Source organism: Rattus norvegicus, chromosome 16 (genome assembly GCF_021556685.1).
Source record: "Rattus norvegicus strain SHRSP/BbbUtx chromosome 16, alternate assembly SHRSP_T2T, whole genome shotgun sequence".
NCBI classification, from domain to species: Eukaryota; Metazoa; Chordata; class Mammalia; order Rodentia; family Muridae; genus Rattus; species Rattus norvegicus.
In genome coordinates, this window is record NC_141549.1 from 9,700,725 (window position 1) to 9,728,333 (window position 27,609).

The window sequence follows — 27,609 nt, forward strand, 5'->3', positions numbered from 1 at the left end:
AGCCACAAACTCAGGGCTAAGCCCTGCCGCCAGGAATAGCAGGCCATAAAGATAAAGAAAAGGAATGCAAGAACCAGCTCAGGCTATCGAGGACTGAGCCATAAACCATCCAAAGACATCCCCCCAGCTTACTCAGAGTCATACTTTAACCAGATGTCCTCCAGACCCTGATAAGCCCCTACTTGTGCTTTTCAGCCATTGTGTCCTACAGAGAGCATTCCAAGAAACCGGACAGCCCAAGCCTAACCAGAGGTGTTTCAAATACAAATGCTCCATCAATTTTGACAAACTTTTAAAAATAATGAGGACCTAAAGACCCTACCCTTCTCCTGATTTAGTAGCTCTGTTCCAGGAACCAGGGGGCCATAAAACCTTCTGGCGTCCCCTTATCTCCTGGAGCCATAAAACAATCCTGTAACTTGTGGTGCATTCCCCTTTGACATCCCCCATCCCCTGGTGCTCACAGCCTCTGCCTTTAAATACTCTTTTTCCCAGCCTCTCGGGGCCGACACCTCTGTCTCCTGCGCGGGATATGTGTCGGCCCGGAGATCTCTGTAATAGGTCTCCGTAGTAAACCTCGCCTTTGCTTATTACATCCAAAATGGTCTCTCTGTGTCTGGGGTCCGCAATTTCCCAAGACTTGAGTAAGGGTCTCTCTGCGTGGGATCTTTCATATTTATGGGGGCTCGTCCGGGATCTGCGCGACTACCCCAGACTCCGAAGACCCCTTGGAGGTGAGTTGGATGTTTGTCTGAGTGTTTCTGTGTGAGCGGCGCCGCATTCGTCAGTCTGTGTCTGTCTCTGTTTTGGTTCCACCGTGTGTGTATATATGTGTGTCTTAGTACTGGTCAGTGTTAAGAGGGCAGATGGGTATTCCTGCCCTATGGTAAGAGGGCAGATGTGTGTTCCTGCCTTGTGCTAAGAGGGTGGATGTGTATTCCTGCCCTGTGCTAGGAGGGTGGATGTGTATTCCTGCCCTGTAGGAGAGTGGATGTGTATCCCCACTCAGTGCAGCTGCCTTTGTGGTCCGTGAGGACCCCCTGGCTGCGGAAGGGGGGACGCCCCGGGCCCGCAAGGCTGCAGCCCCTGGAAGACGTTCCACGGGCGGAGAACAGTCGGGAGAGCCCGGCTATGGACAGTCAGGAGGACCTGACTCTGGTTTTCTGGAACAAAGGAGATGGAATGCTCCTTTTACCTAGGCGGGAGTGGACGAGGAATCCCACTCCGTCAGAGGTCGAGTTCGGCTGCCTATTTAAATATAGGCACGGACAAGTGTGCTTAGTCGTTAGGACAAGAGGACACTCTGGAATCCTGTTGGGAGGTGGAATCAGATGGTCCATCTCATCCCAAAAGCAGCTAAGGTTAAGCTGCAGTTTGGGCCACGTACTGAAGGTACCAGGCATCTGTGAAAGTTGGTTATAAGATGCTTTGTCTTGATATTGTTTGTCTGGCTTGTTTTCTGTGGTATTGTCGAGTGTCTTTTTGGCTTTTGTTTCGTTTTTGAATTTTGGACTGACGACTGTGTTTGAATTTGGACTGACGACTGTGTTTAAAATCTTGGACTGATGACTGTGTTTGAAATCATGAAACTGTTTGCTTTGTTCGTCATAGAGTTTTACTTGGTCCTCTTGGTGCTTAAGTTAAGAGTTAAAAATAATTTGCTTGAGAAAAATTGTTTTCTGCCAAGGAGTTTTGTCTTTCTCTCCTGAGCCTCCTCCCCAAGGAGAGAGGCCCCTCCCTTTACTCCCCTTGATCAGCCTAGCTGCTGTTAACAGTTGTGTAAACAGACATTAACAAAAGCCTTGAAGAAGAAACCGCTCATAAATAAATAAAAAAAAAAAGTTCCCCAGATTAGGCCTCCGGTATAAAACAAGTATAGTGAGTAAGAAACTTAATTTTATGGACCCCGCTCTAGTGGCGGTGTGTTGGTTGATAGCCAATGTTAAGTTTTTAAAACATAGTGTTTTATCTGTGCTTGTGCTCCCAACACACAGTAGGGGGGAGCGAAACTAGCTGTGGAGCTGCTGCAGCGAGCATGGAGACTTCTCAAGTCTCACCCAATTTTTCTGGCTCTTCAGGAGCTGTTTAAAAGGAAAAGGCTTAAGGTAAAAAGAAACACTATAGAGAGATTTCTTAGTGAATTACTACACCTTGGTTCGCGATCTCTGGGAATCTCACGATGGACAGCTGAGATAAGCTAAAAAAAGATTTAAATTTTGCTTGAGAACAAGAAATCTTAAAGGCGGAGTTTCAGCCGGTATGACACTTAGTGCGTAGCTGCCTAAAAGATCAGAAATGCTGTCAACAGGATATAAAAAAGGGACAGGCTGTGTTAGAAATGCTACAGGAAGAATGATCTAAAAAGGCTGAGAGTGAGGTGGGGGAGGACTCTAAGGAAAACAAGAACAAAAAAGGAATTTCTGCTTTTAGTGACCAGACCTTCAACTCTTTTGCTCACAGAAAGAGGGTGCTCATTAAAAAAAGTTCTTTAAAGAGCCTGCCTTATCTGCTGGCCCTATTCCAAGAGAGGAGCCAGTCTCCAGCATTAAATTACTTTTCTCACTGGTCATCATTAGCATGGAGAATGCCTTTGATCCTATCCCCACAGCAGCCAGTTCCTGCCCCTGTGGTAGAAATGTCCCAGGTTGGGGGGCAGAGAAGCCCCTAAAATAGTTTCAAAGAATCTACAACAAACTGTAAAGAACTTTGTTTTGTTTTGCCAGTTTAAATTTAGAATTCAGGCTTTGGCTGTGGCCGAGGTCAGGATTAATGTTTTCGTTTCCATGGGCCCTTAGCCCACTGAGACAGTTTGGTAAAGGACTACTACTACAGTCCTGATATTCAGAGACATGGAGAGAGCTATAGTTTTTTTTTATTAAAGGTTGGTACTATAGTATTAACAATCTCTTTATTAGATATAAGAGACAAGAAGCCCCAGGTGAACTGGTTACAATTCTTTTGTCAGCTGCTTAGTATCTAACACCCAGGTTCTACCGTCTCTCCATCCTTTTGTTATTAGTTCTTACTAGAAGCCTAGTGTCCTTCAGAGGCTGGGTTTATTGAGAGACAGAGCCACTGAGCTGGCACTAAAAGAAGGTACTCCTTAAGAGAAAATCTAAGTCAAGAGAGACAGCCGGTAACAGATAGGCTGCCCCTCTGCTCACTTTTCTGTTTCACAGACACAAGGTGTTTTTGTCCCAAGAAAGCCTCCTGGCTTAGCTGTGTGACTAAATGCTATTTGCCCTCTTCAGTGGACCTCTATTCTCAAGATTCTCTTGTTTTCTCACCATCCCATTTGAGATGCTTGTTAGTAACTGTTACAGGTCTTCTTTACCACCGAGGAAAGACAAAATCCTACTAGAGGCCAGAAAAAGTGTTCCAGAGATGGATGGAAGGCCCTCACTTCTGCCTGCTCTTTTCAGACGCCTAAAGGTAGGGAGTGCCAGGTCTGCCGCCAGGCTCCAAGGGTGGGTCTCTGAGGGGCTGGAAAGTGCCCCACCAATCTGGCTAAGATAAGGAAAGGATATAAAGAGAATGTTACAGAAATTTAAAGGGTTAAGTTGCTGAGAGTTAGTACACGTTACAGAGAAAGAGGTAAAAAGAACAGAAAGCTAGAGAAAAAAAGAGACAAAAAAAAGAAGAAGTTAGAGAGATAAAAGATGAGAGAGGAACATATACTGGCCACAGTAGTTAGGGAACCTAGGAAGATAGTACCTGACAACAGAAGAGAATTCCTGACTAAAGATCAGTGTGCCTAATACGAAGAAAAAGGATATTGGGTCAGGGACTGCCCCAGAAAGAACAAGAGGGGACACTGGAGAGCCTCTTGGTGCTGGCTATACACAGAGATAGAAGGGAAGCCCGCCCAGTTGTTTTGTGGATACAGGGACCCAATGCTCTGTGCTCCTATGCCCCCCTGTGGGCCAATATCCAAAGACCTTGAGTGCAAGGAGCTACTGACAACGAACAATACTTATGGACTGCCCGAAGAACAGTGGACCTTGGCGTGGGCCGGGTAACCCACTAGTTCATAGTCATCCCTGACTGCCCCCATCCCTTGCTCATGAGAAAATTGCTCTCCAAATTGGCTTGCGTGGGCTGAAATGGCTGGATGAGGCCATGTGTATACATATCTATAGACTGTGTATGTGGAGCTTAAGACCTGTCTCAGTACACCAGTAACTGATGCTGGGAGTTGAATGGCTTAGTGCTTTTCTGCCTGAAACACACCGTTCCTGCCAGCCGGGCACTAACAATTATCACCCAATCCAGGACTTAAACTGTGATAGAGTGGCTGATAGAGTGTCCAAAGATGGGACCACTGGTCAGCTGCCATGGACTAGATTCTCCACCGGTTGGGGACAATCTGGTCACCTTGCTGCCCAATCCGGACCTGGAGCCACCACAGCACGAGTGTCAAACACTGACAGAAGCACATGGGTGGAGGAAAGACCTGTGCGACTGGCTGATTGACCCCTGCTGAAAGCCGAGGACCTTGTCCACAGACGGGAACAGTTCTCTTCATGAATAAAGGTCAGAGATAAGTGGGTGCTGCCATGGTGGACAACACAATGTCATCTGGGATGGCTGAACCTCTATCCCCCCAGCACATCAGCGCCACAGATGTCTTTGCCATCTCTTAGATGCCCTGATGAAGCCAACAACTGTGAGTACTATTCATTGCTCAGGATATCAGGAGGGAAGTGATTCAGTGACATGGGACAATAACAAAACAGATAAAGTGGCTATGCAGGAGCCTATCCTGGTTACAGGCCTACAAGAAACAGCCACTGAGAACTAGGATCGGACTAAGGGATGGCCTCACTTAGAATGTACAACAGAAGAAAAGGCCCAAGTTGTTTAAAAGATAAAAGGACAATGACACACTTGGGGAGAAAGCTGTACCCCCCCCCCCAGAGAACAAACAAAAGACTCACTTTGCCAAATAAAAAAATAGACTCATTTAAGAGATAAGTTTGTCCAAATAGTTAAAATATATATAATAGACTTTAAGATTTTAGCCAAGAGAGACAATAAAAAAGTATAAAATACGTCAATAAATAAATGCTTAACAAACAAACAGGACAAAGAGACCTAGAGAGTTTAACGAAAAGTCGAAGTGAACTTCACTGAGATAAAACCAGAAAAATATAATCACAAGTATCTCCTCGTGCTTGTAGATACTTTTTCAGGAATAGATAGAAGCTTTCCTCACCAAACGAGAGACGGCCTCTACAATCATCAAGAAGATACTGAAAGAAATCTTCCCCAGGTCTGGAATGCCCAAGGTAATCTGGTCAGACAACGGTCCTACTTTCATTGCCAAGGTAAGCCAGGGTGTGGCCAAGTATTTAGAGGTCGATTAGAAATTACATTATATTTACAGACCTCAAAGTTCAGGACAGGTAGAGTAAATAAATAGAACTCTAAAAGAGACCCTAAACAAATTGACCATGGAGACTGGCACAGACTGGGTGACACTCCTTCCCTCTTGCTCTCTTCAGAGCAAGAAACACCCCTTCCAGATTCAGCCTTACCCCCTTTGAGATCTTATATGGGGCCTCAGCTCCCCTGACTGTATTAGATGATGTTACTGAACCAACTTGTCATAGTGCCATAGTAATAATGATTTGTGTGCCAGGCTAAAAGACCTACAGGTGATACAGAAAGAAATCTGCTCACAGCTGACAGCAGCCTATGCCCCGGAGACCCCTGAGACATCCCATCAGTTCCAGGTCGGAAACAGCTACACTGAGCCCAGATACTCGAGCCTCGCTGGAAAGGACCATACCTGGTGCTGCTGACCACCCTGACAGCCGTCAATTCTCAGCCCTCACCAGCCGTGTACTAGCTGTTAGGGCTGAGAGCTGGGACCTAGAGAGAAATTCAGTCATGTTTGTCCTGGTTCCATCGAGATAGGTGTGGGGATAGGCTTGATTTCTATTACAAATGATGTAACATTACATATGTTAGTACTCCTAACACTTCTTGAGACTGTGCCTCAGGGATCACAACCTGTATAAGTTTAAAAGTTCTGAAAGACAGTCATGACCTTGATATATAGGTTCAGATAGTGTCCAGATAGAATCCTGATGCTAAAAACTTAATAAAAAAAAAAGAGTTGAGAATTACTTAGGGCTAGGGCTATCTAGGTGCTGCAAGGGCAGCACAAGGACATCTGCTGTTGCCCTACAATACAAAGCTTATAGAGAATTCAGAACTGCCATTGACTCAGATATAAAAAGAATGAAAGACTTTTTAGCTGACCTCCAAGAATACCTAACCTCCCTCTCAGAGGTAGTCCTTCAAAATAGAAAAAGATTAGACCTGATATTCCTTAAAGAAGGAGTCTGTGTGCTATACTAAAAGAAAAATGTTGCTTCTATACAGACCATTCAGGAGTAATTAAAGACTCCATAAATAAACTTAGAAAAAGGTTAGACAAAGACAGAAAAAAAAAAAAACACATCAGAGATAGTTCGAGAGCTAGTTTAGTAGATCTCCCTGGATGACTACCCTACTCTCTGCTACAGCTGGGCCATTATTAATAATTTTCTTGGTTTTAGTTTTTGGCTCCTGCGTGACAAACAGGTTAATTACTTTTGTTAAAAATCGAGTGGGTGCTGTGCGGTTGATGTTGTGAGACAACAGTACCAGTCAGTTAGGACAACTGGTGAGACCAAATACGAGACTTGATATCAAAATTCTAAGATTAGAATTATTTAGTAGGAGAAGACGGGAATGAAAAGAAAATTATACGAATTCTAGGTTTAAAAATATAAAATTAAAAGAGTTAGCCCCAAAAGCCACAAACTCAGGGCTAAGCCCTGCCGCCAGGAATAGCAGGCCATAAAGATAAAGAAAAGGAATGCAAGAACCAGCTCAGGCTATCGAGGACTGAGCCATAAACCATCCAAAGACATCCCCCCAGCTTACTCAGAGTCATACTTTAACCAGATGTCCTCCAGACCCTGATAAGCCCCTACTTGTGCTTTTCAGCCATTGTGTCCTACAGAGAGCATTCCAAGAAACCGGACAGCCCAAGCCTAACCAGAGGTGTTTCAAATACAAATGCTCCATCAATTTTGACAAACTTTTAAAAATAATGAGGACCTAAAGACCCTACCCTTCTCCTGATTTAGTAGCTCTGTTCCAGGAACCAGGGGGCCATAAAACCTTCTGGCGTCCCCTTATCTCCTGGAGCCATAAAACAATCCTGTAACTTGTGGTGCATTCCCCTTTGACATCCCCCATCCCCTGGTGCTCACAGCCTCTGCCTTTAAATACTCTTTTTCCCAGCCTCTCGGGGCCGACACCTCTGTCTCCTGCGCGGGATATGTGTCGGCCCGGAGATCTCTGTAATAGGTCTCCGTAGTAAACCTCGCCTTTGCTTATTACATCCAAAATGGTCTCTCTGTGTCTGGGGTCCGCAATTTCCCAAGACTTGAGTAAGGGTCTCTCTGCGTGGGATCTTTCATGAATCTGTGAAAAGTGAATCTGTGGAAAGGCAGTTTTGAGAATCAAGGGGAAAACTGCATGGACTCAGATGACATTAAGAAGTAGACTAGCACTACATATAAAAATGTATTGCACATACTAGGTCACTGAAAACCTAGCTTAGCAACACCGTGGACTGTGGACACTGCTGTTTACTCTCATAAGCGCATGGCTGACTGGGAGCTGTTCCTGCCCAGCATCACTGAAGAGGACCCTATCCTATCGCACACTGCTAGCTCAGGGCAAGGTCGGACTCCAGCACAGTTCCTACTGACACTTACCATCTCTACACCATCATAAAAGCAAAATCTTAGGCTGAATTATAGTAAATCAAAGACCACCCACATGTCACATACATACACACACACACACACACACACACACACACGCACGCACACGCACGCACGCACACACGCACGCGCACGCTGTAACTACTGCTTTACATAATCATAATAAGCAACCCATCCACCTTCCTCTTCCTTCTCCCCCTGCTTGGATTTTAGAGACTTCTCTGTGTAGCCTTGACTCTTCTGGAACTTGTAGACCAGGCTGTCCTAGAACTCAGAAACTTACTTGCTTCTGCCTCTCAAGCTCTAGGATCAAAGCCGGGTGTGTGTGGCTACTGCCCAGCTACCTAGTTTCCATTTCTTAACCTATTCAGTTATATTCAACTCCTTCTCTAATATTTTGCTTCTGCTTAAAAACCAAACAGCATGTTAATATCTCTAGATACAGAGAACACCATTTCTCTCACCGTATTCTTCTACAAGGCTCTGGTACATGAACCAGTCAGCTGTACAATGACACTTTACCTTACAAGCAAGATTTACATTAATCATGTGTTAGGTAACTTCTCTCATTAACTCTGCCTCTTAATGTTTCATGAGGTCATCGTAATGGAGACTGATAGTCAACTTCTGAACTTACTCTGGTCAGTGAAAACTGTCTAGAGCGTCTGAGCAAAGCTAATGGACTCCCACCGTGTACATCTTTCAGTAGAAGAAATCATCAGCCTCACTACTGGGAGTGGACTGCCAAGGATTCTAATGAACAGTGTTTTACATTTTCTCTTCCTCTTATGGGACAAATCTGCCCCACTTGTTTTCTTTCTGCTTGCTTGGGTTTTGTTTGTTTGTTTTCTTTCTGCTTGGGTTTTGTTTGTTTTCTTTCTGCTTGGGTTTTGTTTGTTTTCTTTCTGCTTGGGTTTTGTTTGTTTGTTTGTTTTGGGTTTTGTTGTTGCTGCTGCTGCTGCTGGTGGTTTTTTGGCTTTTTTTTTTTTAAAGACAGGGCCTTACTACATAGCTTTGGCTGTCCTAAAACTTATAATCATACAATGCAGATATTTTTTAATATTCAGATCTGCTGGCAATTGCATCACTGTTAGTCTAAAATAAACTAAGGCTCTTTTACTGATAGTATGATGATAGTTTTTAGTTTTACTTCAGTATTTTGAAGCGGTGACATCACTATCTTGAGGCGCGCATACTTTGTAATTTTAGTGTCCTGGTTAGTGATTATGCACAGTGATGGGAACTACTTACTTCTCACAACTCCAAATTTATACAAATTTTTTTTTTTTTTGGTTCTTTTTTTCGGAGCTGGGGACCGAACCCAGGGCCTTGCGCTTCCTAGGTAAGCGCTCTACCACTGAGCTAAATCCCCAACCCCTAAAACCAGATTTTTTTTTTTTGACTTTTTTTTTTTTTTTTCTGAGCTGGAGACCAAACCCAGGGCCTTGCGCTTGCTAGGCAAGTGCTCTACCACTGAGCTAAATCCCCAACCCCACAAATTTTTATAAAAATACAAATATATTATATTTATACAATATAATATAGCCAATAATTTATACAATATATAATATAGAAACAAAATACATACAACTATTCCTACTAAAACAATACAGAAACATGAGTATGGGGCAGAGGACTCTGCACCATCCTTACAATTTTCAATAAACCTCAAACTATTACAAAGCTAAAGCTTCCTGCAAACAGAAAGAAAACCAAAAGCAAATGATACCGCAGTGATGTTTTTAGGTTTTGGTTTTAGGAGAGTTCGATAAGGTGCTCTCTTCCTGCCCTGCTCTTTCTTGGCAGTCTTCCTCTTGGAACGAAACATGAAGGACTGAAGTGGGTGAAAGGGCTTTCTCTTATCTTGTGCCTGTCCATAGTCCTTACTGCCACCTTAGTGCCACCGTACAAAGTAGAGGGCTTCAGTCTTCCACAATTGAAAACCTAGAATGTCACTGGTCTTCCTTAGTGTTCCTGCCTTTTGAGGGTGACTGTCCTACCCTTGGGAAAGATTCAATTGCTTCTAATAAGATCTATGATGACTGGTCTTACGTCAGCTTGACACACAAACTGAAAGGAGGGAACCTCAATTGAGATGATGTCTCCCTAAGATCCAGCTGTAAGGCATTTTCTTAATTAGTGACTGAGGAGGGCAGGTCCAGCCCACTGTGGGTTCCATCACTGGGCAGGAGGTCCTGGGTTCTATAAAGAAACAAGCAGGGCAAGCCAGTAAGAGCTCCCTCTATGGCCTCTGCATAAGCTTGTGCTTCCAAGTTCCTGCCCTGTTTGAATTGCTGTCCTGACTTCCTTTAATGATGAACATCGATATGGAAGTGTCAGCCGAATAAACTCTTTCCTTCCCAGCTTGCTTTTTAGTCCTGGTGTTTGACTGCAGCAATAGAAACCCTAGGACAGATCTTTGCCAGCTCTACTCTCGTGACCCAGGTACTGGCTTACTGCACCTAAATATTCAGTGAACTGTGGTATAGAGAGAGATGCCTACAAACGTTAACTTTTACATCGAACCACGAGTAGTCCACTTAGGGGTCCATATGTCCTCAAATCTGTTATGGAAATTTAGTGACTTCCTTATTTATATTTGAGACAGAGTCTCCAACCCAAGCTGACCCTCAACTCCTTCTATAACCAAGGATGATGAACTTCTGATCCTTCTGCCTCCATGCAGTAGGTGGAGTCCTGGGACTGTAGCCATTGAACACAGTACTTGGTCATGAAGAGACACCCCAAAGCTCGAGTATGTCAGGCCAGCATTCTACCAATGCTTCATTCCCTATGATGGGATCTTACTCTTACTTAGTACCTAATAATTTTCAGGGAAAGAATAGCAATGTTGCTGTAGCTTATACTTCTAATCTCAGGAGACAGAAGAAGAAGAAGGAGGAGGAGGAGGAGGAGGAGGAAGAGGAGGAGGAGGAAGAAGAAGAAGAAGAGGAGGAGGAGGAGGAGGAGGAGGAGGAGCCACCTTGGACTACGGATTAAGTTCCAGAGTGCCAGGTCAGCCTGGGCCACGCAGTGGACATTATAACTTTGCCCATCTGACAAGGCAGCAGAATGCTTTCCTTGGAGTGTATATGGCTCACTGCCTCAGTACATTACCATCTAACTCCATCTAAAGAGTCTAACTGGACTCTAGGTGCCCTCACCCCCACGCCGTATTACTCCCTGAGATTCTACTCTTTACCTGTGTCCTCCACTAAAGGTTAGGTTCCATGGCGCAGGAATTTCATTTTCCTCATCCGTCACTATATCCTCAGATCTAGCAAAATGGTTTTGAGCACATATGATTACTTACAGATTATTTTAGTTTGTTTTGGGGGCAATTATATAAAAAAGAGATACTTTTATGAAAGATCAGGAGTTTAGAAAACTAAAAACGAAACAGAACTTGTGCAATACTTGTCACTTCCTCTGTGCAGCACGATATATTATCCCGTCTACTTTTACTGCTTCTTCCTATCTTGCTATCAACTCCCATTCTGAGCAGAAAGTGTACATATCTTCATAATGATAAAATTAGTAATTGCTCTCAGTGAAAATGAAGGATTATTACTCATAATTAGCATTCATCACTTTAAAAATGATCCTAGTGGTTTCTAGGAACAAAAAACTGATATTTTTATATTTAGCTTTAATAAAGAGGACTGCAGAAAGAACTTAGAAACTAAGTAAAATTAAGTATTACAAAGTTAAGAAAAAGATACAGTAATACCTTAAGATTTCAAAGAGATAATCTTAAAATATTTCTCTCTAATTAATAAGAAGCCAAAATACAAGTTAATTAGATTTTCAAAAGAAACAACAACTTAGCTACCAAGACTTAAACCTGTAATTCCAACAAGCAGGATGGCAGAAGATCAGTTCAAGGTCAGTTTGGGTTATAAACAGTCTGAGGCCTATATATAGAGTTCAGGGTTAGCCTGAGCTATGTAAAACAAGACCATGTCTTTAAAACAAAAAAAAATGAAAAGTAGATAATGCAAACAATTGATATAAAGTTTCTTGGCTGAGTGAAAAGGTGATAAGAGGTTGACAATTAACTTTTGAACAATCCCTGACCGTTACTTGACTCACTAAACTGCACAGCTCTGAAAGAAGACGAAGATAAAAAGGATGGAGTATAGTACCCAGGTCTTGCCCAGAGTCATAAACACATAAAACCCAACTGGAGAACTACCGACCTCTGAAAGCCATATCTAACAAAACTGCCCTGCAAGATATAAAATAATAAAACACTTGAGTTTGAAGGAGAAAGGAGAAAACAGTATTTTCATGATGTCAAAATTCTTGTTAAGAAAATGACACCAACAGCAGAAACCTTGGGTTTCAATCCCTTGATCCTCTAGTCTGTAAAGTGGGTATAATAATAGCATCCCTTTTGTGAAATTTTTACAAAGCATGAATACGATAACGGGGACTGGACCAATGGCTCTTGCACTGGACCTGTGTCTAGTTCCCAGCTCCCACATGGTGACTCACAACAGTGACTCCAGTTCCAATGGATCCACTTCTGGCCCCACAGGTATTGAACACATATGGTACAATTATATACCTGTAGGCAAAACACTCATGCACATAAAATAAAAACAAATATCTTAAGTAAAATCTAGGGATCATTTTTAAAAGCTAATGTACCTATAGCACTTATTACAATGTTGAATATAAATAACATTAATAAAGTTATTGTGTTTTTAAACAGTTATAATTGTTTTATATCAAAATATTCAATTATCATAGTAACATTTATCTAGTATATTCAAAGACTCAAAGCCCTGTTCATGAATATCTCCCTTTTAAAAAAGTATCAAGCTGGGAGGTGGTGGCGCAGGCCTTTAATCCATCACTCAGGAGGCAGAGGCAAGCAGGTCTCTGAGTTCAGGACCAGTCTTGTCTACAGAGCAAGTTCCTGGACAGCCAGGGCTACATTGAGAAACCCTGTCTCAAAAACAGAAAGAAAGATTGATTTATTTAAAACTTTTATGAAGCATCAAATGCAAGGCATGGTGGCCCATTTCTGGAACACTAACGCTTAGGAAGTAGGATGGCCAAAAATGCAAGATTCTCCTTGGCTATATGCCAAGTTTGAGGCCAGGCTGGGCTACATGAGACCCTGTCTCAAAAAAGCAAAGAATAAAAAAAAAAATAGATAACAAAAGAGAAGGGTGACCGTCTATTTAAAAAAAAATTACTGAAAGTTATTTATAAAGATACCTGTCATACTGAAGAATGGTGTGTAAAGAACACTCATGCTTTACACTTTCAGTTGCCGCAATCAATCATTCACTCTCGCTAAACAAGTTAGTTATTAAAAGGGCAAACTTTGTACCAGCTGTACATTAACTCAGTAATGCTGAAGCAAGCACTACCATTCCACCGTAAATAAGGGCTCCAACTTTTATATATATATATATATATATATGTTCTCCAAGGAGACTAACAGTTCACTACAATACTTGAGAAATTTTTTTTGAAATGATGAAAAACGCTAAAGCTGTGGCAGTAAACAAAGCCCAGTTAACGTATAAAGTACCTACTAAGTTAACGTATAAAGTACCTACTAAGAACCACTAGAGATGGAAGAGATGGACAGAACCATTAGATAACTTTCAACCATATGTTTGTCTTTGCCACAGACAGAAGAAAAAAAAGTTCACAAATTTAAAATTATAAATTGTATCATAACTGCCTTAAACAATTTGGATTGTTTTAAACACAATGTTCTGCATAGTACTTGCCTTCTATTTGGAGCGTAAAATGGTTGTTTAATGAATAATGAACGAGAATTCAGAGTTCTATTAGAACCAGGCAGTTTCTTGGGGAATGCATGACTATTTCCATGTGAATGAACATCGTCCTTGATCTGGGGAGCAAGACCAGAGCTGGAACACCAAGAACTTCAGAGTGTATTTAGGTTAACCCCCAGGAATCATGTTTTAGTCGGATCACTTGCTATATCTAAGTATGCATAAATCATTCTGTTGAGATTTCATAACATGAAACTTAACCTCCACACTTTCCCTGACTTCTTTTCCTTTATTATGTTGAATTAAAAATATTCTGGAGAGATGGCTCAGCAGTTAAGAGCACTGACTGCTCTTCCAGAGGTCCTGAGTTCAATTCCCAGCAACCACATGGTGGCTCACAACCATCTGTAATGAGATCTGATGCCCTCTTCTGGTGTGCATGAAGACAGCTACAGTGTACACATAAAATAAATAAACCTTTAAAAAAAAAAAAAAAAACAGCGATGACCAATATTTTACTTGGGTCAATTCCTTATCTGTACTTTCACACAATTCTAATTAGTACAGAAGATTACCACTTGCAAACTATACTACAGCCAAAAGCGATGCTCCTGCCCCACAGAAGTTGGGGAGCAGACTCGGTATGTAAAGGGGCTTGCCGGTAAACCTGGTGATCTGCATTCAACCCCTAAAACTCACATGGTAGAGAGAACTCAGTTCTCAAAGTTGTCCTCTGATTCCCACACATGCACTGTCTCCCACATATAAAATGTTTTTTAAAACATTTTTAAAGGCCAGGAGGTGGTGCCTTTAATCCCAGAGGCAGAAGCAGGTGGTTCTGAGTTTGAGGCCAGCCTGGTCTACAGAGTGAGTTCCAGGACAGCCAGAGCTACACAGAGAAAACCTGTCTAAGTAGACAGTGCTACATGACACAAAGTCATTCAATGACAACAAAATTCATTTTAGAGATAAAAATAACTGCAAAAACTACTAAAGATCACTACTTAAATTACACGACTTAGTGAATCTGTCGGTTGGTCACAGTGACACTGGCCTTCCTAGTTAAAAGCTTCCAGGAAATGTGCACTGCATTCAGTTCCCAGCTGTGAGAACAGAGGAAAGATCTTAGAAAACTGACCTAAAAAGGAAGGCCCTTAGCCAGGTGTGGCCACATACCTCTATGATCCTAGCAGCTAAGAGGCTGGAGCAAGAGAACCATAAATGTGAGGCTAGCCTGAACTAAATACTGAGACCTTTAATTTATTTTAATTGATATCACTCCAAGGCACTGACTGGTTCTAACCGTCCTGATGCTATGACTCTTTACTACAGTTCCTCACGCTGTGGTGACCCCCAACCTTAACATCACTTTCATTGCTACTGCATAACTGTAGTTTTGCTGGTTATGAAACATAATGTAAATATGTGATATGTAGGACATCTAATATGTGACTCCTGTGAAAGGGTCATTCAATCCTGAGGGGTCATGGCCCACAGGTTGAGACCCACTGTATAAGGAACCACCTGAATGTCTGTAATACTGTCTTTTTGTTTGGAAACAGAATCTCATGAAGTTTAGGCTGGCCTGGGTTAACTCTAAGACCTTCTTTTTGAGTTTTTTTTCTTGTTTGTTTGTACTTTTGTTTTCTGGCAGAGTGGGAGAAGAGTTGTTTTGATAGAGTCTTCCTGAATAGTGCTTGCTGGCCGGCCTGGTGCCCATTTGTGGTCCAGGGTGGCAGTTAGCTCAGCCTCGCAAATGTTAAGTTACAAGCACAGGCCGTCATACTCAACTTCCATAAGTATTATTTGTATTGATTACCCTCTCTGCTCTAAAATTCTATACTTTTATTGAAATCTATTTATTTTATGTATGATTTGCTTTATATAAATTCATTGACTTTATAAGCATTTGTTAACATGAAGATAAGATTATATGACCAAAATTAATTAATGGACTTCACATCAAAATTCCAGAACGCTCAGCATGAATTCATGGCCAGCCTTGGCTAAAAAACAAACCCTATGCTGGGGGTTACAAGCACATCCAGCACAGCCCTGCCTAGCTTTACTCATGGCTGCTGGGGATCCAAACTCAGGTCCTCATGCTTGCACAGCATTCTTACCATTAATCCAAATAGTTTACACATAACTTAAATAATTTGTCTACAGCCGAGACACCCACATTGCAGATGGAAGTTTCAAACCAATATCTGTCAGATATAAAAACCATTTTTGCTAAAACACTTTGGGTGGACCAAAATAAATTACTTATAATTATTAATTTTAAATAAATTTCAATTTTCATTCTAATTGTTAAACTTTATATTCTCCCTTGAATATACAACTTCTAAATGTTTAGGAAATGAATGGAAATGAGACTAAAAGAGCATTCCTAATGAATGCAACAGGTTATCTGTGAGAAACACGCAAACACTGTATGTGAACTTGGTACTACCTTTCCTGTGTGTAAGGAAACGTAAAAGCAGAAACTCATCAAGCTGTGAGGTCATAAACAAGGGACAGAGATAGAATAGAAATAAGATTTAGCAATATTGTTGCCTGAACTTCTTTGATAGCTGGAAACTTTTTTTTGTTTGTTTGTTTTTTACAATTTAAGCTTCCTACAGATTTTTACTACGATCGCTGTCCATGCTCAGGTTACATTAGAAAGTACTACCCATAAACACACAAACAGCAAACAAGAACCCATGGTGTATCATCTTAGATGCATGACTTTGAACATACTAACAGCTAAGCCATTTTAGGAAAGAGACTTCTCGTGTTCTAGAGGACGGCATTCTGCAAAGCGTCTGAAGACACGTCAGGTTAGAAACAGCAACAGAGCAATTTCACAAAGACTAGCAGCAGAGCTGGGCATCACTAATAGGTAAGCCAGTAAGTAGGCCTGCGCTTACCCAGTAAGTTCTGCTTATTATGACGGAAGGAAACTGCCTTCAACTCCCATACAACCTGCAGTTACCATGACAACATCACTTTGTGTAGCTGCTGCCAGCATAAAGCTGAGAGAGCTCACATCTAAACTACTTAGCACTCTTCCGCCTGTCCAACTGCTCATAAGTCATCCATGTAATAAGACACAGCATTTCCTGAGGGCACGCGGGAGAATAATAAGGACTGAGAATCTTTAACATGCTTGAAATACATGGATTCCTTTTTCTTTTCCATTAAAAACATTTTTTTTCTTTTGGAAACAGGGTCTCTCTGTATAATCTTGCAAGCCCAGAACTCAGCATGGCCTCAACTAGGCCTTTCTCCTAGACACTGGTGTTAAAGGCTTGTGATAACATAACTGGCCTAAGAAAACTATAAAACGACCCTGAACTCCAACAGCCCCGCTGCTACTTCTTGTTCAGCTTTTGATCAATGGCATTTACTTACTTATTTTTGGAGGGGATGGGAGGAGCGGGTCCAGGAATGGGACAGTACACAGGAGACAGCTCCCCTTCATCATGTGGGTCCCATGGACCAAAGCTAGGCTGTTGGTTATGCTTGGTGGTAAGAAAGCACCTTTACCCACTAAGCCATCTTTCTGCTCTGTTTTTGTATGTGTGCACACAAGGGTGTATGTGCCCTACAGTGCACATGTGGACGTGAGGGGACAACTTTGGGGACTCACGTCTCCCTCCACCATATAGATCCTGGTGCTCAAACCAGGTCTCCGGGCTTAGCGACACGGTCCTTACTTGCTAAGCCATCCTGCTGGCCTCTTACTTGATCATACAGCTCCTCTTCAAGATATTATTTTAGACAAAGAAGTAAACTTTGAGAATGAAGTAACTCTTCTAAGATTACAGAGCTAATAAAAAACTTCAAACTCTGATGCAAGTTACTAAATGGGTATTATTTTTTAGCCGGCCATAGACTTAAGGAAAAATAACAAGGAAGATGAACAGGATCGTCTCAAGGATCCCGAAACACAAAAAGTTTATTATAACTGATATAATCTTGCAACAGAGAGGGCAAAGGGAAACACCAACCTGGACTTCTTGTAGGGACTGGACAGACGGATCAGTAGAAACGCACTTACAAATCTTGTAACCCACGTTTGCTTCCCAGCACCTCCCGGGCACCCACATAGTATAACTCCAGTTCACATAGGACACATACATGCATGCATACAGGCAAGCACTCATATACACTGAATAAAATAAATAAATCTTTTTTGTTTTAGTATTAAAAAAATCCTGGGAAGTGCTAATGTGGCCCATACCCGGTAATCGAAACATCTGAAAGGTTATGGTAAAATGTGAGTTTAAGGCTAGCCTAGCCTACATAGCAAGATCTTGTCTCCAAAACAAACCCAAAAAGCACGCACTGAGGATGTAGCGGGGACTGCTTGCATAGCTGCACGGGTCTCTGAACTCAGTCCCCAAGACCACCTAAAGCGGGCATGGCATCACTGGCCAGCTACTAACTATTGAGTGAAAGCAGGAAGACCAGAATGTCAGGGTCATCCACGATCCAGAGAGAGTCCCAGGCCTGCCTGGAATACACCCTGTCTCAAAAACAAAGACCCAACACAACTTAGGAGAAAAGTCATTGTGATAAGAATACAAAATAGGTATAATTAGAAAAAGTAACAAGTAAATACAGCATTTAACACTGCACATAGAAAATGCAGTGAGAAAACCCAATTCTAAAGTCTAACAACACGATGCATGTGATGCTGTGATGAAACTCGCCACTTTGGATGCTAACTTAAAACCCAAGTTCTACCCCAAAGCACTGTCATCTAAAGACTGCACTCACTGCTGTCAATTGACTCAGGCAGCATTCCACTCAGGGACCAGCGACTTTGAGTATGTTTTGAAAAATAACAATGTCTATATCCAAACAAGTTTGAGCAATAGAGGGTTTAATATTAAAGCTGTTTGCTCACTGTGAGCAGGAAACTGGGCTTGAGACGCCTCAGGAGCTGATCATCCAGTTACCCTGGGTTCCAGTTCCAGTTCAGCTTAACCCCGTGAGTCTGAGAACTGGGAGCTGAAGGTTAGGAAGCACACACCTCGGCCTGAGGCCAGACTCTTAAAAGATAAGATTATCTGTAAGACGTTTCCCAGCACCTTTATCAACCTGGAAGAAAACTGATAGTCACCGTGAATTGCTGGTGGGGTGGAGGTGGGGTGCTGGTGACTATCAGCAAAGTGACTTCCCAAACTAACTTGATAATGGAATCTTCTTCATAGGACAACCCTCAAGAAAACTAGTTCACGTCTTTTAAAATAAGTAAGTAAAGAAGCACTGAGAAGGCTGACGGGCACCCTGGGTGCTACAAGAGCAATTTACTTCAAACTGAAACACCTCATCATTGAAGAGCTGGAAAGAGCTCTTAAAGATCAGGAAATACAAGCCTTTTAATCCCAGCACTTGGGAGGCGGAGATGGTAAAACAAACAAACAAACAAAAACAACAACAGAAACCCTCAAAAGTCTGTGAGTTTGGGACCAGTTCCAGGTCAGCCAGAGCCAGAGTTACAAAATGAAACCCTGTCTCAAGATTTAAAAAGAAAAAAAAAAAAAAATCAGGAAGTAAAGAAACTTCTAAGACTCAGGATCAGGAAGCAAACAATTCAAACTCTGAGGAAGTACCTAAAATGTCCGATATTCCTAAGATTCCTCCTCAGGCCAACACAGACAGCAGCTATCGCTGGGGAGCAGAGTCTGCCCCCCATGCTGCGTGTGAGCCATCTGCAGTCCTGTAAGCATCTCCAACTGACTCCAGCTCATCAGGCTGGGCTGGGGGCGTCATCCTCCCGTATGCTGTTAGTACCCTATCTACATAAGGGGACATTTATTCATTTCTGCCAGGAAAAGTTCTAGAACAGCTACAGAGTGAGACTGTCTCTGTTTAAAAAAAAAAAAAAAAGCACAAAACAAAAAGAACTCTTAAAAAAAAAATACGGGGCTGGGGATTTAGCTCAGTGGTAGAGCGCTTACCTAGGAAGCGCAAGGCCCTGGGTTCGGTCCCCAGCTCCGAAAAAAAGAACCAAAAAAAAAAAAAAAAAAAATACAAAATGCTATCACTAAGATATCTAAAGAGAAAAATAAAAGAATGAGGGTGGGAGAGAAAGAATATGAATAAAATATATTTAAAACAACTATTTTAATGGAAAAAAGCCTAAATATAATAAAAGTGTAGAAAACCCCAAAGCACTGAGGGAGGGAATAAATGCCGACATGAGATGGGTGACGTCTGTTATGCTAAAGATACTTAACTGTAAATACTGTGCTCTAATCAAGAACAATCCTCACTCCCTCCAATGTTCTTCATCTCTCCTGCTAGTAGCCCTAGCTGTCCTAGAACTCGCTCTGTAGACCATGTTAGCCTCAAACTCAGAGAGATCTATCTGCCTGCCTCCCTCTGCTGGGATTAAAGGCGAGTGCCACCACCCCCTGGCTGGTCTAAACTTTTAACAGATGACAAAACCAATATGAGGCAAATGAGACAAGTAGTTACAAAGACCAGAAATGTGAGATGTGAATTCTTTCCAATATCATCTATTACTTTGAAAGAGGCAGAGATGGTTAAACGTGCTATCAAGTCATTTCCTGCTAGCAGAATTACTCCTGGCTCATAGAGCAGAAGCAACCATACATGTTAGTATCTCCTAGACATTAAGAAAAGACACCATGCTTCTTGTTTTAAGTAATTCATGACCTGATGAACTGAAGCACACTTTAATACGCTACAGGTTAGTGTGGTGAAAGACCTTAGTGTGATGAACTGTTAAGTACCACCGCTGCACTGCTACACGGACATGAGGCACACACCACAACATCTTCCGAATCATTACTCACCGCCATAGACTAGTGCTGCTGTCTGCTTTCATCAGAGCAGACTCCGCAGTGGGCAACAGTTACTATCAAGACTACTTGGTCAAACCACTTAGAGTAAGCGAGTGTTAGCCCTAACTGAGACATCTGTTATCACACTCTCCAAGGCTCAGGGACATCATGAAAGAGCAGACAAAAAAAGAGTATAAGACACAGAACAGCTGGAGAGATGGCTCACAGTTAGGAATACCAATTGCTCTTCCAGAAGACCCACATTCAATCCCCAGTATCTACATGATGGCTTGCAACCAAATATAACTCCATTCCGAGGGGATCTGACATGCTCATCTGGCTTCGACCAGATACTGCATGCATGTTGTGCACAGACATGCATGCATATAAAACACCAATAGACATAAAATTAAAATAGTTTAAAAAACTCTTTTTTCAAAGACACAGAGGAAGGAGGAAGTGCTGTGCATGACAAGCTGCTGTACTATTAAATTCACGGCAGCGGTGACTACCTGTACAAGAATGGCTACAGCAACATCCCATCATGGAAAGGAGAGGTACTCAAAGGCTCTGTCCCTTCCTAAGGACGCATAGGCAATTATGGTTGCTAGGGGAGAGAAAAACAGTCCCTTCAGTGTTGCTGCCAATGATAAGTTACCCATGCTCCAGTAAATAACTACCAACTTATGCTCATGAAAGCAAACACAATTAAACTCAGTGGGTTAAACACACACACACACACACACACACACACACACACACACACACAGAGGCGGGAGTGAGGAGGGAGAGAGAGAGGGAGGGAGGAAGAGACAAACAGACACAAAGGGACAAGGGGAACATGTCTGGAATGAGGGAGGGGACCAGTGTAAAAGGAAGAAAGTCACAAAGTGTAATGCGAGGAGAATATGATCAAAATACATTATACAGACAATGTGTATAAAAATGTTAGAGTGAGAAAAGAAATATGCAGGAACAAAGAGCATGTAGACTTTTCACACACAAGGGAGGTAATATCTATACTGTATTCACAGCATCATTGAAGAAGTAGAGTGCTTGGGGGCTGATTGGAAAGTCAGACTTTGTTTCCCTATAGGGTGACAAGCAGTTGTTTAAAGGAGACAAAAGCAGACAGGCAAGTGTCTGAGCCATTTTTAAAAGTCAATTATTTTACCAATAAATAATTATGTTATTGCATATTTATAGGGTACAATGTGAGGTTTTGACCTATGTATGCATTATAAAAAGACAGTAAAGATGATTAACACATCACTCAAAAAATAGGTACTAAATATGTTGCACTTCAGGCACAGTAGAGTGTAACTGACTTAAATACTGCTGCGTTAGCATAAGAACTACATTTCTGGAAAACGTTAATGAATCTGGGCTGGCGGTGTGACTCTGTGGTAGAGTTCTTGCTCAGTACGCTTGAACCCAAGGGTTCCATCCGCAACACCACATTAAGAAACATGTGTAATAGTATCTATACCCCAGCACTGCGGAAGCAGAGGCAGAAAGTTCAGAAACTCAAGGGCATCCTCTGTTACACTGCAAACTGAAGGTCAGCCTGAGCTACTTGAGACCTTGTCTCCAAAAAGGAAGCTGGAAGGTAGGAGAGGAGTGGTAGATAGCTCAGAGGGTAAAAGCATTTGGGATGCAAATGGCACAACGGACTTCAATCCCTTCCTACAAAGGAAGGAGAGAATAGACTCCCCCCAACGGTCACCTTTTGACCTCCAAAGGCACACCCAGCCATTCCTACTGGGACTTCTGTATATTCCTACCTAATACGTTATCAGGCTTTGCTAAGACCCGAAAACTCACTGGGTTTTCAGTCTTATTAGGACTGAGGGTTATCTCTACCCACACATCTCAGAGACCTCTGAAGCCAAAAACCAAATGAGTACCAACTGCTTCCACATCCGCTTTCTCACCACTCAGAGCTGAGTTCTGCTGAGAATGGAGCTTTATGGCAGACTTAAGCAAAAGGCAAAGAAAACTAGGCATTAGTAAGCAGAGCTGGGACCCTGACGTCCACATAGTTTTACAAAACCCAGCTTCTCAGTCTGTCAGTTTAAACACATTTCCCACTAGGTTAACTGACATGTTGACAGCTAAGATGATTGAGTTTTTCATTCATCCACAAGTAATTCCCAACAATTAGTCCCCTTTCCTGTTGTGGCCCTGTGTAGCTCCTGTTCTATACATTCTCTCTCCTCTTCCCTTCAGCACAGCCTCCCAAACTATACCTCCTGACAGCCCTGTAAACAGGTATTCTGACTTCTGAACTAACGTCATTCTCTAACATGGCAAATTCTGTCTTTACTAAGCCTAAGCACAAACCACTCTACCATTCAAATATGCAGCCCACAGACAGTTAAATGTTCACCACCCATTTGTTACCCTCAAACAAAAGACAATTTCCCGAGGCTTATGTCATCTGTTTTTACCTTGAACACGTTTCTATTACCCACTGACCCGCTTCTCTATTTTCGAAAGACTTTGTAACCTGGTTCAGAGTCTCCTCACACCCTGGCTCTGCCGCTGTCTCCTCTAACAGCCTAGCTTTACAGTCCACTTATCTTGACTGTAAGAACCTTCACTCTGCCTCTATTTCAGAAATCCTAGCCAGATCTGTCATAACAGCAACAGTACTCTAACTCTTGAATTACAACATGCAGTGTCTTCTGGTTTTATTTATTCTCTATCAGCCTAATTTCAAAGCCCATCACTTTAAAAATTTACTGCTGTATTCTCTTGTCACATTATCCCTGTGTCTCACTAGGCCACAGAATTTATACCAAGACCAGCAGAATTGTTTTAACTCGCCTTCTCAGATAAGCCTCACTCACACAACTAAACACACCAGGACTGGGGAAAATGCACTGTGCCAATTACCTGGGTACTCTCATCCCACTTGCCTGCACACTGTCTTCACAGCCTTCGCAGAACTCCCTTTCCTCTCAATGTCTTAGATACACTCAGCCTGGCCTTTCTATAATCTCAGCTACTGTCATTCGAAACTTGACTGGGAAAAGGTTCATTAAAAAGGGTGAGGAAGATGCTCAGGAGTGGAGTATTTGCCTAACATGCCCAAGGCCCTCGGTTCAGTCCCCGTCTCTCTCTCTCTCTCTCTCTCTCTCTCTCTCTCTCTCTCTCTCACACACACACACACACACACACACACACACACACACACACACACACACACACAGCTAGCACCTTAGAACCAACATTAGAAGGTTCTTCAATAATAATTTCCTCTCTTCCATTACCATCTCAGATCATTTCTTTCTAGTCAACCTTTAGGTTCAAATACTCCCGGGGCCTTTTGTTTGCTCTGCTAACCTTATTTATATTACCTAGTCCTGGAGATAATAAAATGTACATCTCTAAGTTAGACTTCCTCAATCTATTTAGTATCTGAGAAAGGAGCTTGATGGATAGGAATCTCCCTGCTGTCTCAAATTCCTAAATCAGACGTGCTTCTTTTGCTCCTATGTGGCCTCGTGGTCTTCAAAATGGCCCTTCCAAGACACCCTGGGGTACCAACTCCTCTGTCCTACTCCTTATATACCTCTGTACAGCATCTCATTACAATAATCTCTCCCTCGCCAATAGCCATTTCTAGCCATGCTAACGTCTACCATTTTCAAAGCAAACCTCCCTTTTGACCGCCTTAAGAGCCTCTATAAACTGCCTACCATCAAGTTTTTGTTTTCTTTTACATCAAATTTGTTAAAACCTGGTTTGGTACACTGTCTACTTCCGCATATTTAATTCACTCTTTAAACTTGACTTCAGTTCTCGGCACTGCACTAAAAGCACTCTCACCACTGTCACCACTGCTTTACCTGAAGTTACATCCTAATTTACAATGTTTGGTAAAGCTGGATTAAAATTCAGGACCCTGCACAAGAACTGAACACCTTACCATTAAGCTTTATCCCCAGGCCAATACATTCTTTTCTTTTACACACACACACACACACACACACACACACACACACACACACACACACACACGCAGAGTCATGGAAGGAAAGGAAGAGGGTGTCAGCTACCCGGAAGTGGAGTTATACCCTCCTGACGACATCAGTGCTGAGGACCTTTCATGGCTACCCCTGGGAACTACCCTGTTTCTACACTCAACCCCTACGTTTTCTTGTCACTCCTTTAAATATCACTTACGCTTATAGCTGTGGTCCAGATCTGCTGTAAACTCATTTCACTGACACTACTCCCATTTAGCAACTTCATTTGGTTACCTTAACAAATATCTCAACTTCAAAATATACCATGCATGTTACTGTTTATCTTCAAAGTCATAGGAGTCACACGTACTAACTTCCCTTTACCTTTCATACCCAACCTCTTTCAACTGTGCTTTCACTGTGGAACAACCTATGACAGCACCAGGGTCACCAGGTCTCTTCAACCCAGTCTCTACAGAACAGATAAAGAAATTTTTAAAAATATAAAAGGGCTCACACTACCCACTGGCTTTGTTTGACTTGGGTTTAGTTGGGGTTTTTGAAACAGGGTCTTGCTCTGTAGCGCAGGCTGGCATTGAAGTCACACAGTTCTGCCTCTGCTTCCTCAGTGCTAGGATTATAGGTGAACACTACATCTGGCAACACCACTCGCTATTTAAAACTGTTAACCCTTCACACTTGAAGGGAGAGAACTTACTTATTTTGGGGTGCTGGAGATCAAACGCAGGGTCTTCCCAATGCTAGACAAGCATGTAAATACTGTCCTACATACTCAGGCCAGGAAAAACAATTTCTCTTCCTGACAATGTTCTTATTGCAAAATCTCTCTGCGCACTGATCCCGTGGATCAGTGATATTCAACTACTGGTATAAAGACAAATTAATGTAAAATATTGAAGTTAACTGGGTTGCTAATTAATTGTTATCAATTCTTAAGTGAAAGTAAGGTTTGAGACCCTGAGAAATGGCTCAGTGGATAAAGGCACTGCAGCCAAGCCTGACAGCCTGAGTTTGATTCCCTAGACCCACACGGTGAAAAAAAAGAGTAGATTCCGCAAGTTGTCTCTGACCACCACACTCATGCTCTGACATACTTGCCACACATGCATAAACACACAAAATAAATAATGGGGGGGAAAAAAGAAAAATTGGGGAGAAAACTGATCATTTACAGTTCAATGGTTTGTAATGTACTCACAACTGTGCAACTGTCTCTACCACCTAATTCCAGTGTGTTCTTCACCTCAAAGGGAAGGCCATCCCAAGCCTCCCGTCTCACCTCCTGGAAGCCACTCCTCTACCTGTTGCCATGGAGCTGCCTGTTCTGCACAGTTCACAGAAATGGAATCATGTAATTCTTTGTCTGCCATCTTTGACTTAGTAATGTTTTTTAAGTAGGGCTCACGGGCAGTGTTGCATGAATCAGTATTTCATTTCTTTGGGTGTTTTGTTTTGTTTGTTGAGACTCTCCTGAATCTTACTTAGGCTGTTCTTGAATTCCTTATATAGTAAAAAATGACCTTGAACATGATTCTCCTGCCTCCACCTCAAAGTGCTGCAATGACAGGTGAGCATAGTCTCACCCAGGGTTTGTGGGGCCAGAGTACGAGCCCAGGGTTTCACACGTGTTAGGCGGGCACCTACTAAGCTCTACTCCAAACCCAGGATTTCATTCTTTTTTGTGGGTACTCATACTCCATTGTGTGGAAAACACTTTGTTTATATATTTATGAGCAGACAGACACGCAGGTCTTCAGGTTTCTACTATTGTGAATATGGTTGGCATCGACACTATTACACTGTGTACTCACATGGCGTCAAATCTCTTAGGAATATTGCTAAATCATAGGGAAACACTTTCAGGAACTACCAGGTTTTCCCACTACTGCTGTACATTTTATGTTTCCATCAAGGTTCTCATTTCTCTACATCCCACTGGCACCGGCTATTTTCTTGGTTCTATTATTGTTACAGTCATCCCTAGAGGATATGAAGTAATATCAGTGATTTTTTATTTGCATTTCCATTTTTCATGTATTTTTGGTCATTTATACATGTTTTAAATTTTTATTATATTTTATTTATGTGCATGTCTGTATATATGTATGTAATCTTTGTGTTTTACTTTCAAGGGCTCTCCAAGGAGACAATCATAAATATTCTGCATTTAATAAGAAAATTATGGTAACTATTTTAAAGGGTACTTCTACTCTCCTCCTTGAATCTTGGTTTTGTTCTGTCTTATTTTGTTTTGTTTTGTTCTGTTTTGTTTTGTTTTGTTTTGTTCTGTTGTGTTCTGTTCTGTTCTGTTTTGTTTTGTTTTGTTTTGTTTTGTTTTGAGACAGGGTTTCTCTGCGCAGTTCTGGCTGCCCTGGAACTCACTAGGCTGGCCTCGAACTCAGAGATCTGCCTGCCTCTTTCTGCCAAGTGCTGAGATTAATGTTTGCCACCTCTGGGCTTCCCCGTGTATCTTTAAAGTAGTATTATCCTAAACTATGCTTGTGGTTAAGTATCATTGTAACAGAGAATCGAAGGAGTCTGTCATTTCTGCCTTGGACAAAGGCTAGATCGTCTAACAACATAAAGGCCAGATTAGTGCTCTCAATGCTTCAAACTCCCTGTCTGTGTCCTATCTGTGTCCTGCGCTGATAAAAACAAGCCACAGACAGCAAGTTTATCAGAACATATCAAGAGGATTTCAGCACTTGATTTTGACTATAACACCCACAAGCTAAAGATGGGTTTCTGTCTGTTCTTCTTTCCAACAACACAGCAAACACCAGACCACAAAGCTGCTTATAAGCTGTTACTCGAAAATTGGAAGCATGATCTTAAAATGATCATCATTATATACAATCTCAAAGGGAATTTTCAGATGTTAGTGTTGAGAACACCAAAGCACAAGCATCATAATTCTCATATCATCCTCCACTCAATGTCATCTACAGAAATATATTATCACAATGAAAAAACAGACAGAAAGGTAGTTATTTTCTGTGGCAAATATGGTAAACACTGTTGGTTGTTATGCTGGTTAGTTCAACTTGACATAAGCCAAGGTTCTGTGGGAAGAGGAAACCTCAACTGAGAAGATGCTTCCACCAGGCCGACCTGTAAGGCTAATCTGACTGACCTGGGAGGGTCCAGCCCACTGCGGCCAGTGCCAAGGAGTGGCGCTGTATAAGAAGGCAGGCTGACCAAGCTGACTATGCATGGTGGCACTTGCCTTTCATCCCAGCACTCTGGAGGCAGAGGTAGG

At 42.1% G+C, this 27,609-nt stretch overlaps 1 protein-coding gene and 2 long non-coding RNA genes across 30 annotated transcripts in view; 2 read left to right on the forward strand and 1 right to left on the reverse strand.

Moving 5' to 3' along the window:
• The window catches only part of Shld2 (shieldin complex subunit 2), a 99,542-nt gene that overhangs the window by 61,720 nt on the left and 10,213 nt on the right, over positions 1-27,609 (reverse strand).
• LOC148000378 (uncharacterized) lies at positions 198-7,397 on the forward strand. Its single transcript, XR_015640232.1, has 2 exons — positions 198-734; positions 5,642-7,397. It is a non-coding gene; the product is annotated as an uncharacterized LOC148000378 (long non-coding RNA).
• LOC148000379 (uncharacterized) lies at positions 10,392-12,507 on the forward strand. The gene is made up of 2 exons (XR_015640233.1): positions 10,392-10,542; positions 10,667-12,507. It is a non-coding gene; the product is annotated as an uncharacterized LOC148000379 (long non-coding RNA).